Below are 13,245 nucleotides of genomic sequence, written 5' to 3'. Positions count from 1 at the left end.
CACCTGGGTACATTCGTTTATGCCTTCCGGGAGTTCCTGGTTCTCCATGCACTGGAAATGTACATCTTAGGCCAGGTCATAGAGATGTTAAAGACAGGTGTCACCATGTTAACAGGAGGCAAACAGGTAGCTGAAGGGATCAGAATTAAAGTTTAGGGCCTCCAGCTGCAGGTGGAGCCAGGGGACTCCTCAAAGACCAGGTCACAAGAAGATGCACCGATCTCAGAGACAACCATTAATTCCTAGGGATGAGTGCCCAGCAGGTTCCCTCCTTCCCAGAAGTCTCAACAACAGCTATTATCTTATGGAGGCATTTTCTTTCTTTCTCTCTTTCTTTCTTTCTCTCTTTCTTTCTTCCTCTCTCTCTCTTTCTTTCTTTCTTTCTTAAAGAAAGAATATTTATTTATGTATACAGTGTTCTGCCTGCATGTATGCCTGCAGGTCAGAAGAGGGCACCAGATCTCATTTTAGGTGGTTGTGAGCCACCATGTAGTTGCTGGGAATTGAACTCAGGACCTCTGGAAGAGCTGCTGATGCTCTTAACCTCTGAGCCATCTCTCCAGCCCCTGGAGGCATTTTCTAAATTGAGTCCCCCTTCTCTCTGATGACTATAACTTGTGTCAAGTTGACATAAACCAGCCAGCACAACTTGTCAACCTGACACACAAACACATCACTGTTAGGCCACAACCTTTCCTTTCTTGTTCATCCCCAAAGGCACACATTAATAAGAACATCACAATGTAGAATATTCCAAGCCTTACAAGTCCCACAGTCTACACAAATTCAAACACTTTAAAACCCAGTCTATTTAAATAATCCAAAGTCTATTTTAAAACCTAGAATCTCTTCAAAAATCAGTCTCTCAGCTGTGGGCTCCTATAAAATCAAAAATCAATTCAATACCTTCTTCCTTCAAGAGGGAAGAGCCAGGGCACAGTCACAATTAAATCAAAGCAAAGCCAAGCCTCAACTGTAAATAACTCAGTACACAATGTTTGGGACCCACTCACCATCTCCCGGACTCTGCCAAAGGGTTTGGGGTCACTCTCTGGCTCCGCCCTCTGCACCCACAGCTCGTCCTCTAGGCTCTGCTGGCTCCACTCCACTGCTGCTGCTGTTCCTGGTGGTCATCCCATGGGACAGGCACCTCCAAAATGCTGGGGTCTGCTGTGACTGGCCTGCACTCTCACCAATGGCCTCTCCTGGGCTCTCTTCAGGGACTCTACCCCTGCCACACAGGGCCAAGCCTCAGCTGCTCTCCATGACCCCTTCACAAAGCAGCACCACGGGGGTGATTGTTACCCTGCCAAGTTTAGCTGCCAATGTGACATGTTACAACCTCGGCGATGTCTGGAACACAGCTTCTGTGTGCTGGCTCTCAGGAAACACTTTCCCGAGATTTCTCCTCAACATTGCTGGCCTCTTCCTGATCACCACTAATTTCTCAGCTCCAGCCAACCAGCATGGAGTAGCCCAGCAAAGATTTCACTTTAGTAGTTCTGTATCTTGTCAAATCACAGCTGATTCTTCAGTCCCAGCTAACCAGAACCACAGAATCTCACACACACACACACACACACACACACACACACACACACACACACTTTCGGGCTTTTTGTTTGTTTGTTTGTTTGTTTTTACAGAGTTTCTCTGTGTAGCCCTGGCTGTCCTAGAACTCACTCTGTAGATCAGGCTGGCCTTGAACTTAGAGATCTACCTGCCTCAGGACCTACAGAATTTTAATTCAAAATAATAAATGGCCTTGACAGAGTCTTTAAACTTCCCTCTGAAACTTCACAAGCCAGGCCTCCATCGTTTACGCTGCTCTCATCCACACTCCCACGGAACAGCCCACCGAGATCTCAGCACTCAATGGCTTTTGTAGCCCAACTTCTGCTCCTTCCACAATCCACCCAAAAGCTGTGACCCCTTTGGGGGTGGCTTATCAGCTCTCCTGCATATCAGATATTACATTATGACTCATAACAGTAGCAATTACAGTTATGAAGTAGAAACGAAATGATTTTATGGTTGGGGGTCACCACAACCTCTACCTCCTCCCAGGAGCCCCTAGCTACAGCTACTGATTGGTCCATCACCTGCCCTGCTTCTTCCATCAAACATCAGCTGCTGGAGGCAAGGACCGTGACGGGCCTCCCCTGCCCCAGGGTGCCTTTCTCAGGAGTGTCCTTTTTACTCAGAAAGAGAGGGGGTGTAATGGTCCCCAGTTTCAGAGAAGATCCTTGCTCTGTAGTAGACCAAACAGTGTGTATGCATCATGAGCGCATGTGTGTGCATGCGTGTGTGTGCATGTTTGTGTGCGTGTGCGTGTGCGTGTGCGTGTGTGTGTGTGTGTGTGTGTGTGTGTGTGTGTGTTCAGAAACACAGACCAGGGGAACAGAAATGATCTACCTTAATCAGTGTCTGTTGTTAGCAGAAATCCAGGAGGACTTCCTGGAGGTGGTGATGTCAAGCTGGTTCCTAAAATCGGAATAGAAGTTTCCTAAGAGTATTGCTGGTTGTTTGACTCAAGCTGCATCCCCAGACACCTTCTTTCCTGCCTGTCTCTACGTGGCGGTGACATGTGCTCAACTCTTGTTGGCCCCAGGTCCCTTGCAGGTGGGAACCAGGGGAATCCGTTCTGGCCAAGAGAACATAATAATGAAATAAGCTAATGTTCCGTGAGCTCTGTCCATTTTACATTCATCTCAACTCCCCAGCAGAGGCCTGTGAGGTTGGCCGTCAGCACACACACCCCATTTGACAGATGAGAAAACTAAGGCCAGAAAGATCTGGTGACCTCCCAGGACAGCTTAATTAGAAAGTGGGAGAGCTCAGATTCAGACATTGCTAATCTGGCTCTAGAGCTCATGGATTGGAGCACAAATGTAAGGAGAAGGAAAATCTTTCCTGTAAGGGGAACTGGCACATATTGATGTTACACCTTGAACACAGGTATGATGGCTGGAGCTGAGGCAGCCATCGTGTGGCCCTGCGGACTGCAGCAACACTAGCTCTGACCTTTTTGAGCTAAGGCTGCAGATCTGAGGCCAGCAACCATTCCCCTCTGAATTTCTCTTAAAAATAAAAATAAACCTGCATCTGTTTGAGCCACAGTCATCAACTCTTCATTTCTTTATTTCTTCTTTTTAGACGGGGTCTTACTGTATAGCCCTGGCCGACCTGGAACTTCCTATGTAAACCAGGATGGGGCATGGTACTCACAGAGATCCACCTGCCTCTGCCTTCCAAGTGCTGGATTTAAGGCTAGCCTGCAAAGCCTGGCTAGCTCTCAGTTCTTGCAGCTCGGCACACTCCTAACGGGCAGCAGAGCAGGGAAAGGGGAGGGACTTCCGCTTCCTGAGTGGAACACAGTGAGAGCCTGCAAGGGAACTCTGGCAGCTGCTGTTGTTAGAGCATGGTCGGGTGGGAGGGTGGGCAGGCAGGTGACTAGCCACCCTGGGTTGCCCTGGACTGAGGAGGTTTCCAAGGTGCCAGAGTTCTAGTGCTAACCCTAGAACTTGGTCACCCCAGCAAGGAAAGCCAGAATAAGGGCTACCTGGGGAACCAACCAAGGCCCTTCCTAAAGCCTTCATGCTGGGCTGAGGGTGGCTGGGTCTCAGAGGGCAGCTGGGGAGCCCACAAGGTTTTAGACAGAGAAGTGCTCACGAGTACACACTAAAGCACTGGGGTGGGGGTGGGGCACGGTGGATGCAGGGAGGCTGCTGTTCAGCACTATCTGTGGAACCAAACAGACGCCATTTTCATGAGTTCATCTGTGCCTGCATGCCAAAGCTCATCACAGCTAGGCCTGATGACTGTAGAGAGTCCCTCTTAGAAGGAGGAGGTGAGGGGGTGATCAGACCCTCACTGAGTAGCCAACCTCTCCTCCAAGCCATTTGACTGTGATTCTGCCCTAATTGCTTGTGGGTAGCTTTGGCATCTCAGAGAGAGGGACAGAGGCAGGCTGGATAGGACCGAAGGAAAGGGACTCCATCTGCAGAGCTTTGGGGTGCATGCTGGGTGCAGACTCTTCAGTGTGGCTGCTTTTCGGTCACCCATGCTCCTGTCAGAGACCCTTCCTGACAGCCCCCAAACCTCATCGGTTCTGCAGTGTGAACGTGGTAGACTCAAACTGTGGTTTGTCTTGGGGGAAAAGTTACATTGCCTAGCCCCTCCGCTGGGGTGAAAGTCCTCACAACAGAGGCCAAGCTAGGAGGCTGCTGCAATGGTCTCGGCAAAAGGTAATGTGGTCTGCCTGGTGTGGCTGTGGAAAGGAGAAAGGAAAATATTAGCTGTCACCAGCCGAAAATGTAGCTCAGAGGTAGAGTGCTGGCCTAGCAAGCGTGGGGCCCTGAGTTCAAGCCCTAAAGCCACCTCAAAAGCTGTCACAGGTTGAGTAGAGGAGACTCTCTCAAGTCACTCTAACCCTCTAGAATGCAGTTTAAAAGTACTCTGTTTGGCAGGGCGCAGTGATGCATTTCTAAATTGCATTCTGGGTCCCCAGGCTCAGGAGGCAGAAGCAGGCAAATCTCTGTGAGTTCCAGGACAGCCAGGGTGACTGTCATGAAAAAATACACTCTATTCGTTAGCACCAAGTTGAACAGGAGCCACAGGCCTGGGGAGCATTGAGTTCTAAGGCAGCCTCAGCTACAAAGTGAGAGCTATCTCCAAATACGGGGAGAGTCTGGAGAGATGGTTCAGAGGTTAAGAGCACTGGCTGCTCTTCCAGAGGTCCAGAGGTTCAATTCCCAGCAACCACATGGTGACTCACAACTGTCTGTAGTGAGTTCTGGTGCCCTCTTCTGGCCTGCAGTGCAGGCATACATGCAGGCAGAATGCTGTATACATAACAAATACATCTCTTTTAAAAATAGAAAAAAAATGTAACATTTTCCAGTTTGGTGACACAATCCACTTATAGTACCCAAGAATCAAGGCCTGGGTTAAATAAATCAAATCATGTTCCCTGAAAAGTTCACATCGTGAACTCCAGAATCTATGAACATGGAAGCTCCCAGGGCAAAGGGGAATTTTCACATTTGATTTAGAATCTTGAGATGGGGTGATCCGTCTGTGTGTAAGTTTTTCCATCACCGTGACCTGGTAGAAACAGCTTGGGGGTGGGGATTTACTTTGCTTACAGTTTCAGAGCGTTGTGGCAGAAGGGCATGGCTGGGTAGCCAATATCATGGGGAACATGAAGCAGAAAGGAACAAAACAGAATTGAGTAGGGAAAGACACACCCCCTGTGGACATGTCCTCCAAGTACCTACTTCCCCCAGCCAGGCCCCACCTTCCCCAGTCCCCCTCCTTCTAATTGCTTATTGAAATCCACAGATGAATGAAACTATGGATGAGGCCAGAGCCCACCTGGCCAAACCCTTTCCAAAAACCCAGAGGTGCCCTTCCATAATCTCCTAGGTGACTCTCACGCCAGTCAAGATGACAGTCAGGACTGACCATCACAGCCTGAGGACCGGGCCCAGTGTGATCAGTGGGGTCCTATAAAAAGGAGATAAGACAGTCACATTGGAGACTTAAGGATGAACGATGACCCTCCCCCAGGGGGTCAGGGTCAGCGAGACATGAACACAGAGGAGGGTCCACAAGACAAGAGATGCAGGCAGTTATCAGAAGCTGGAAAGGGTCCACATCAATTGTTCTCAACCTGTGGGTCATGACCCCCTTGGGGGATCCAGTATCAGATATCCTGCCTATCAGATATTTACATTTCTATTCATAACAGTAGCAAAATCACTGTTATGAAGTAGTAACGATAATAATTTTATGGTTGAGGGGCGGTCACCACAACATGAGGAACTATATTAAAGGGTCTCGGCATTAGGAAGGTTGAGGACCACTGCTCCAGATGAACTCTTCCTGAAGCTTGCAAAGAAAGCCAGCCATGCTGACACCATGACTCGGCCCTGTGGGATAAACTGGACTCCCTTGTCTCCAGAACTTTAAGATGAGAAATTGACATGGTGTGTGGTGACTGTTACCATAGCCAAAGCAACACCAGGCACCATCGCCTCCTACAGAAGGAAAATGTCGGAGTCAGGGATAAAGGCGGGTCATGAAAGACTCCCTGGGACCATTTATTGGAGGACGTGGTTGAGAGAGGCCACAAACTGGTGGTTGGAAGTGAGAGGAATTCAAACTCGAGTTTTAACTGCCCCTCCTCTTTGAGACAGGGTCTCTATTATGTAACCCCAGCTGTGCTGGAACTCACTCTGAACCAGGCTGGCCTTGAACTCACAGAGATCTGCCTGCCTCTGCCTCCCAGTGTTGGGATTAAAAGTGTGCGCTACCACGCCCAGCTTTATCCCCCATTTTCCTCACAGTGTTGATAAAAGAAACAGCTCTCACCACAAAGGAATAAAATGCATGGTTTATTCTGCAGCCAAATATGAGTGACCATGACCGAGGAATGTAGATTCAATTCTCCTCAATTATGATGTTCCAATGAGGTTGCGATTTCATGACCTTTTTATAGCAACAGAACAAAGAAAGCCACACATTGAGAGACTGTTCAAATATGTTCATGGTAACTTCAGGTAGCCGGGTTATAGGAAGATGGGAGGACTCTGCCACAGGCCTCACTGCTAATCAACAACCCTTCATTTTTGGTGGGAAAGTAGGGTTTTGTTAACTTAATACATTCCAAACAGTTAATTTTTATCTATTTGTCAGGGTGTCTGTCAGGTCTGGGTGTCAGCTGGATATTTGTTAAGACACAGAGCTGGGGCCAGGAATGGATATTTAGTAGACTAAAGACCACGCAAGATAAACTTAATTATGTCTGCAACATTCCAAAGTCTCCACATCACTGCAGTTCTGATCAGTCAGCCAGACACAGCGTCTTTCTAAGAACTCGCACTGGGTCGAGGGGTGGCTGGCTCTGACTGGAGAGCCCTGTGCTCACCCATGATGCTGCCATGGGAAAGAGTAGCAATTGCTCTGACTCACACATGCTGAGAAGCATTAATACCAGCTTATTTCAGCCACAGAGAACCCTGGCCACTATCCCTTCTACTTGAGAACCTCGGGCTCAAAGAGGCTTAAATCCCCACCCTCAGACCGCATCTCCAGGAATGGGGCGCCAAGATTTAAAGTCCACCTACACAGCTGTGCCCTGGATAGCCACACTACTCCAACAGGAGCCTGGAGTCACACGGACCCCTTCAGGTACAGACGTGCTCTAGTAACAGGGGAAGGGGTGTAGGTGGCAGGAAGCAGCGAGGAATCTAGAGAGACAGAGGAGAAGAATTGCTGCTCCCAGTGGAGCAGTGGAGGAGTTCAAGGTCGCCCTCGACTACATAGCAAGTTATAGACCAGCCTGGACTACCTGAGCCCCCATCTGCAAAGACAGATAGGTAGGTAGACAGGTAGACAGACAGACAGACAGACAGACACACAGACGGACAGACAGACAGACATAGATAAAGTCACACAGGCCTATAATGCCAGCACTGGGAAGGCGTAGGCGGGTTCTAGGCTACAGGATGAGATACTTGTCTAAAAAAAGAAAAAGAACACCTCCCGGGATCTGGGATACAGGCGTGTGTTCTATGTATCCGCTGGATCCTTGGTCACATGGCGATTTTTAAAAACCGGTGTTGTGTGTGTACAACACAGAGGGGGCAGTGCACACGTGCCACACAGGAAGAGGACACTTCCGGGAGCTGATTCTCTCCTTCCACCTTCACACAGCAAGTGTTCCCCCACGAAGCCATCTTAGCCAGCCTACATAGTGAGTTTGAGGCCAGCCTGGGCCACATGAGACCCTGCCTCACACACACGCACATACATATACACATACCCACATAAACACAGGCATACACCCAACTAAACACAGATGTGCATGCACAGAGACACATACAAATACACACACACACACACACACACACACACACGCTTAACACCCAGATACACAGACACATAAACACTCACATGTACACACTCACAGATATGCACAAATGTACATACAGATACATATACATTCAAACACATTTATACTTAGGTATACTCACACTTGCAAATATACACTAATACATACATAAACACATACACATGTATACATACCTAACATATGCATGCACACACACATATATACATACATAAGCAAATACACATATACCCACTCACACAGAGAGACAAACATATATATCAATATGCCCATGAACACACACATACATGTATACACAAAAAAACACATACTTAAACACACTTACACACATATCAATGCACACATACATACACATTTATACACATACATATATATAGAAGAACATCCATATACATATATACATTCATTCATACACATATATACTAATACATTTACACATGTATACACACTAAGACCGCTTAAAACATGTATACACAGAGACACGTATATAGACATTCATACATATATACACACATGCACACACACTTAAAGACATACATGCACACACACACACACACACACACACACACACACACTGCTTGCACAGTTCCCCTCTGAGAATCTAGACAGACCGCCAGAGTCAGGGATCGACAACACTGGCTCTGAGACCGTTTGCTAAGGAACAGCCAGTTGACATGCGCTCTAGGGCCAAGCCAGTATCTCACCCCAGATGACGTTTGGCTGCAGTTGCCGAATCCGGAGACCAGAGGTCCGGGTGGGAGTTCCGCGTTTCCCATCTGGCCCCAGCCACAAGGCCAGGCCAGAACCCCGACCCAGGATGCCCACACGAAAATGCCCACGCTGAGCCCAGGCCCAGAGCCAGGGAGCCAGCCACCTGGCTTCTCAGAGGAGTTGTTGTGAGTCACGAGCCGGTGAGAAGGTCACATCTGCAGTACTGCTCCACCTGTCACCCAGCCAAGGTCACACAGCCCAGTTCAGAGCTTGCTAGAAGCAGGCTCTCCAGCTGTGTGGGAGTTCAGGGGGAGGGGCTACCGTGGCTCCTTGCTGCTCCCTCTCAGCACAGAAACCAGGGTTGGATGCATGTGCAGCCCAGCCTTAGTCCTGGGAAAATGGTCTGAGTGAAGCCTCCCTGCCAAGACCGAGGATGGAGCATGTGCCACAGACCCCACCAGTTCCTGCACGACATCCCCTTCCCCAGCAGGGTCCCAGGGAGGTCATGTGACCAGGGGCAAGCCCAGTCAGCTTGTTGGGAAGAACTACCTTAAGTTCTCATGAAATGATCTGAGGCTACAACCACAAAACGGAAAGGGAATGACCGAGGGGTGACTTGTTCCCCAGGGTACAACCGGCAATGGGTAGAGACGTTTTTGGTTGCCGAAACTGGGGATGGTGTCTAAGGGGTGGGACCGACGACACTTGGAAGGCTCCTACAGTAAGAGGCCGAGCATCACCAGAGCAAAACGCAGCTGGTGGGGAGGACTTGCCCGTCATGCATGAATTGATGATTTGGGGCTGGAGAGATGGCTCAGACAGCGGTTATGGATAGGGGCTGGAGACAGAGTTCAGGAATGGGGTGCCTGCCTAGCATGTTCAAGTTCCCAGGTTCAATTTGAGAGACAGAGAGAGACTTTGAGCGTGCTTTCTTCCACTTTGTGGATAGACTGCCCTCAGGCAGAGAGCCTGCCTTCTTTGCCCAAGGTCACAAGAGCAAGCCCATGGCTCGTGCCAAGCTGCTGTTTGTTCAATGACTTCAACTAGAGAAAACTATTTTGATATCAAAGCCAACCCCCAGAAGAGAGTGCCACCTGCACTTTGAACATTAAGGGAAAATCGACACTTCCAAAATGGCAGCTGTCATGACCCTATGACCATAAACCACAAGGTCCTAACCATTACAGGGCGTTAGGGGTAGAACTCACCAGAACACATGTTGTCTGAATTCCAGTCTGACAGGATTCTGCACCCCAACACCCTTCATCTTTGCAAGGCTCTTGCCGAGTTTGCCATCCACATGGCAGTCCCAGAACTGTGCCTGGCTGGCTTGCTTGCTTCTTTCTTTCCTTCCTTCCTTTCTTCTTTCCTTCCTTCCTTCCTTCCTTTCTTCTTTCCTTCCTTCCTTCCTTATCTTCCTTCCTTCCTATCTTCCTTCCTTCCATCCTTTCTTCTTTCCTTCCTCCTTCCTTTCTTTTTTGAGTTAGGGTCTCATGTCCCCAGGCTGAAGTTGCTGCATAATTGAAGAGGAACACCTGATGCCCCTGCTGCCATCCCCAAGAGCCCTGGGATCACAGGCCTGAGCCACCAGGACCTAATTTTCTGCAGTGTTGTGATTCCAACCCAAGGGTTTCACTAGGGAAGCACTCCTGAACTACATCTGCGGTTCTGATTGTTGTTTGCATGGATTACACGCATTAGTGATCAGCTCTGAGTCCCAGTAACTATGCATTAAGCAAAGAAATGACAGGACTTCCCCTTGGAGTCATTTAACCAAAAGTGGGTCCAGATTTAAATTCTTAACTTCATGCTCCCGGACACTTCCATCCTTTGTCCGTCTCCTGTATCCGTCTGAATATGTGCCTGCCTGGAGGCTGTCTTGTGAATCTGTCTATCCCAGTGTCTGTCTGTCCCTGTGTGTGAGACTGTGTCTTCTGTCAGTGTGTCTGTTGTTGGGTGACTGTGTCTGTCTGTTCCTCACAAAGGGCTTCACTCCCTTTATTGAACAGCATAGAAAGCATCATATGGGGGAAGGAATGGGATACATCACTGAAATCTTTAGCAGTTTTACAAGGGATTGCGTATCTGGCTCCATTGGATCCCAACTGACCCAGACAATAAACGTCATTGTTTATCAACCGGTATCCATAAATGAATCCTCTCAACCTTTGTGTTAGATTTAGGAAGTTACTAACTGTCTGCCTGTCTATCTTTCTTTCGTTTATTTTTGTTTTTTCTTGTTTGTTTGATTGTTTTTGTTTTGTTTTGTTTTGTTGAGACAGGGTTTCTCTGTGTAGCCCTGGCTGTCCTGGAACTCACTCTGTAGACCAAGTTGGCCTTGAACTCACAGAGATCTGCCTGCCTCTGCCTCCTGAGTACTGGGATTAAATGCCTGTGCCACCACACCCAGCTGGGGCCTGACTCCTTAACGAGGAAACTGAGGCTCAGAAGACTGGCAACCTGTCTGAACTGTGGCTCTCTGAAGTCACTGACAAGGACTGAGTCCAGGTCTTAGGAGTTGAAGCCCAGAGGCTGGAGAAGGGATTCAGTGGTTCAAAGCACATACTGCTTTTGAAGAGGACCTGAGTTTGGTTCCCAGCACCCACACCACAGTTCCAGGTCCAGGGAATCTGCCGCCGCCTTCTGCCTCTGTGGGAACCTGCCCTCACATGAACATATTCATACACAGCTACACATCATTTAAAGATGTCCCACTAGCACCTGATCTGCAACAGCAATGCCATCGCTGCTATTCCATCCCTCACCAGCAGGGGGCAGAGTGAAGTTCCAGAGACAGCCTGGAATCAGATCATGGGGGGCTTCATTCTGACACCCTGTTGCTGTGTGTCTTGAGGCAAGCCACTTTCCCTCTCGGAACCTCAGTCTCCTCATCTGAAATAATGAGGCAGGTTTTCTAGGCTTTGGATTAAACAAGAAGCAGGAAGGCTCCTAAAGTTACCTTGCCTGTCTCTGTTTGCACCCTTCCTAAGACGGAGAAAATTCAAACCACCGGTGTCTTGGGAGTAGACGATAAAAATACACCTGAGTGTCAGCCATGGTGGCACACATAGGCCTGTTATCCCAGCACACAGAAGGCTGAGGCAGAAGGATTGCGATGAGTTAGCGCTATGACAACTTCAGCCTCAGAGAGGTTCTGTCTCAAACCTCTACCCTAACAGGACAATGGAGATAAAGTGGGGGGGGGAGAGATGGATGCCTCAGAGGGTGAGAACACTTGCTGTACAAGCAAGAGGACTTGAGTTCAGATCCCCAGCATAGCATCCATGTGAAAAGCCGGTCACAGGCACCCATGCCTGCGACCCCAGCACTGGAGGGTGGAGACAGGCGGGTGCTAAGAGTTTGCTGGTCAGCCAGCCTCACCTAAATGGAGAACTTCACGTTCAGTGAGAGAATCTGCTTCAAAAAATAAATAAATAAATAAGGTTCTTGGCATCATGGCTCATACCTTTAATCCTGGCACTCAGGAAGCAGAGGCAGATGGGTCTCTGTGAGTTCAAGACCAATCTAGTCTATGACAGTGAGTTTCAGGCCGTCCAGGGCTCCATAGTAAGACCCTGTCTCAAATGAAACAAAACAAGCATTAAAGAGAGAGAGAGAGAGAGAGAGAGAGAGAGAGAGAGAGAGAGAGAGAGAACCAAAAGAGGACACCCAAAGTCCTGCTCAGGCCTCTGCAACACGCATGTGTGGGCAGGGCGCGCGCGCGCACGCGCACACACACACACACACACACACACACACACATACACACACACACACACACACACACACACACACACACATATACTGCACATGCTAAATAATTAATGAACGAACATACCTCCAACCCATCCCAACAAAGCCTCCCTCTGGCACACTCTCCTTTGCTCAGCACTGCATTCATTCAGTTCACATCTGGCCCTTCTCCTAAGCAAGCATGTTCTCTGTTTTGAAAATCTCCCCCAGGACACTGTGGAGCACACTGGGTGTGCATGTCTCATCTTGTCCCTCCAAGAGTCAGCTTTGGGCCTAGAGACCCACACTGCTCACCCAAGGCCATATAGCCAGCCAGAGCCTGGTCTAAGGCATTCTCAGTCTTGGCACACTTGGTGATTGGAGTATGAGAAGTCCTTCGTTGTCCTGTGCCTACAGGATGCCCAGCAGCCTCTCTGTTCTCTATCCTCAGATGTCAGTAGCATGTGAACCCAAACCATGACTACCAAAAACATCTGCAGACATCAAGTATCCCTGGGGGCTAAACCAGCCCAGTGGAGAGCTGTCGGCCTGGAATGCTGTGTGCTCCATAGGCTGGTTTAATATTTTCTTTTGAAAATGCAACTCCAAGAACAAGCAGCATTATTCTCCCTCCCATAACATACGGCTGTCTCTTGAAAGCAAACAGAATCTACATTTCTGTTGGTGGTGGTGTTGCTGCTGCTGTTGTTGTTTGGGGAGGGGGGTTGGTGAAACAGTCTTGTGTAGCCCAGGCTGGCCTCAAATACTCTATGTAGTCACGGATGATCTCAACTCACCAACCTGCCTCCACCTCCCCACTGCTGGGATTCCAGGTGCGTGCTGGCACACTCAGCAGAAGTCAGCCTTCGGTACCTATCTCTGATAGG

Source organism: Peromyscus leucopus, chromosome 2 (assembly GCF_004664715.2).
Source record: "Peromyscus leucopus breed LL Stock chromosome 2, UCI_PerLeu_2.1, whole genome shotgun sequence".
Classification (NCBI taxonomy): domain Eukaryota; kingdom Metazoa; phylum Chordata; class Mammalia; order Rodentia; family Cricetidae; genus Peromyscus; species Peromyscus leucopus.
Note: the sequence above shows the minus strand (reverse complement) of the source record.